We start from the raw sequence: 2,620 nt of genomic DNA on the forward strand, positions 1-2,620 counted from the left end.
AAAATGAAAAGCAAAACACAAAGTCTACAAAAAGAGGGTCTTAGTACCAATTCTTTTGGGTCTTAGTACCAATTCTTTGCCGAAGTTCTAGAAAATTTAAACCTGCAGGTTTTTCCATGAAGGCCCTGGTACAGAGGAAAAGCACACAGGCCATGCCCTACCATTACTCTCAACCCAATTCTTGCAACACAGCAGGTTTGGGTTTAGCTGTTCCACACCCCCTGCCTGCTTCCATTCCAGAACACTTCTTTAAACAAGGACCAACTGCCACAAACATGCCCGGGGCCGACATGTGGAGTGGAATAAAGTGATCACATGTGAGCTGTCATCTATTTACTGGGGTCCCCCTAAAACCACTCCTCAGAGCTTCCAGCACAGTACTGGGCATGTTGGTCCTGGGTGATTGACTGACTTGTTGGACTAAATCAGACTGGAAGGGGCACTGAGGAGAGTTCATTTGAAGGGCACACCTGGGGTGTCACCCATATTGTCTTCGACTGGAACAGTTTCCACGCACATGGCTTCCTGAGGGCCTAAGAGCATGACCCCAAATGGAGGTACTTGGATGACTGAAGATTCTGGGCAGGTAAGGAAGGTACCAACTCACTTCATGAAGGTGTTGAGAAGGAAGTAAAGATAGTCACTCACCTCAGACCTGGCTTCCAGGAGGCCCTGACCCAATTTATCCTCTGGATTCTCTTTGAGGGGAAGAGTGGTGTCCAGAGATGGTGAAGCTGGCAAGAGAAATGAGTCAACAGGGGCTGGCTTGCCCATAGCCACCAGGGACATCAATGAGCCCACCCCAGCCCTGGAAGGCGGGGGAATCAGAGAGGAGCCAAGAACCATTGCCCACAGGTAGGATGGGAAATGAGTCCCAATAACCTGCATATTATAATACAGCATCAGAGACTGCTGTTCAGGGTCTTAGACACCCCAGTGAATGAGGGAAAACACTGCCATTTCCTTCCTATGATCAGCATGTTTGAAACAGTGGGAACAAACGGTTGTGCGCGGTGAAGAGACAGAAGGCCTGCTTATAGTGGGTACTTCTGGGAGACTAGCCTGACCTCTCGAAGTGTTAATCTCTTCAAGTGCAAATCCACAGACACACTGACTAAGAGTCAACTGTACCTGTCTCCTCGGATTTCGGGGCAGGGGTCTCCATGGCGGCCCTCGGCAGCGTCCCCCGGAGACTGGGCAGCTCTGCAGCCTCCTGGGCCCCAGGCTAGCCCCAGAGAAGCGGGTCCTGCTCCCGGGGCTCAGGGTCAGCGGTCTGCCGGGGAGCTCCGGGGGGGATTGCACACGCAATCGCGGCACAGCGATCACACGCCCACTGGGGTGAGGGTCAGTCTCGCTCAGCCCGCGCGCCACACCCCAGGCTGCGCTCTCGCCCCATCACCCGCGCCTTACACGGCCCGTCACACTATTCTCCTGGGGACCGAGCCCGAGGCCAGGGCAGGTCTCGGGCTAAGCCTCCCGGACCAGTGGACATAGAGCGTGTATGGCAGACAGGACCCACGGCTGAGGACAAACCGACCAGAGGGGTCCACAAAAGGACAGCGACCGCCACAAAGGAGCACACTTGCAAGCCGCCGAAGGAAACTGCGCGTGCTCAGAACCGATGCGAACTACAACTCCCGGGAGCCTTTGCGCATTTTGGAGCCGCGGACTCCATTTCCCAGAGGAGGTCTGAGGCACCATTGCTACTCTGTGCTCTGGACCTCGGCGACGGTGTAGCACAGACTTCTGGGAAGTGAAGTTCGAGTAGCACACCGTCGCCAGGGAGAGGCGTGTCTGGAGAGTGCCCCTGCCGTGACACAGTGCTATAAAATTAGCGCAGTGCTGATACCAGTAACTGTCAATATTTATTGGGCACCAACCACATGCTAGGCATATTTCCAACAGCTTGATGCGTATTTGGGGTGCAGAAATGAGGTATTTGGGGCACAGAGCTGTGGATTACCTAAGTGGTAGGAGAAGGTAAGGCCAGGCTTGGAGCCAGGCGAAGTAACTCCAGAATCAGAGTTTATTACAGATTTCCTCTGCTCTTTGAAAGTTTGTGTTATACCACGTGATTTTAAAACATACTTACATTAGTACCTGTCTTGACAGAAAGTCGAAGACGAATTTTGCTTTTACAACAAAAGGCAAAAAGAGCATTCAGTACTTGTTTTGCAGCAATCCTTGAAGTAGCTGTACTGTAAGCAGGGAGAATTGCTTGGAGAACAAATTGCTTTCCTGGAAACTTCCCTGTATACGCTTCGTATATGTACCATATTATTCCTGCTTTCATTGCACGTTTTGTTATTTTGCTTATGTATTAATTGATATGCTTTGGTAGGTTGTTTTTGGGTCTGCAAATGCTCAAAAATTTTTTCCATATAAATTATTGGTAATTTCTTCTTCAGCTTACAAAAAGCTTAATGGGAATGCTCTACTTTTGGTTAGCAGGGGAAAGCTGTACCAATTTCCTACTAATGGCGGTCTGGAGTGGATTGGAATGGTGCAGACTGGAAAGTCTTCAGATTCCCACCTTGATCCCGGGTAGACTTAACCATAGGCTGTACTTGACACCTATGGTCAAGTGCACATATCATCATAGCTGTGCTGGAACTCCTTT

Source organism: Talpa europaea (assembly GCF_964194135.1).
Source record: "Talpa europaea genome assembly, chromosome: 10".
Taxonomy (NCBI): domain Eukaryota; kingdom Metazoa; phylum Chordata; class Mammalia; order Eulipotyphla; family Talpidae; genus Talpa; species Talpa europaea.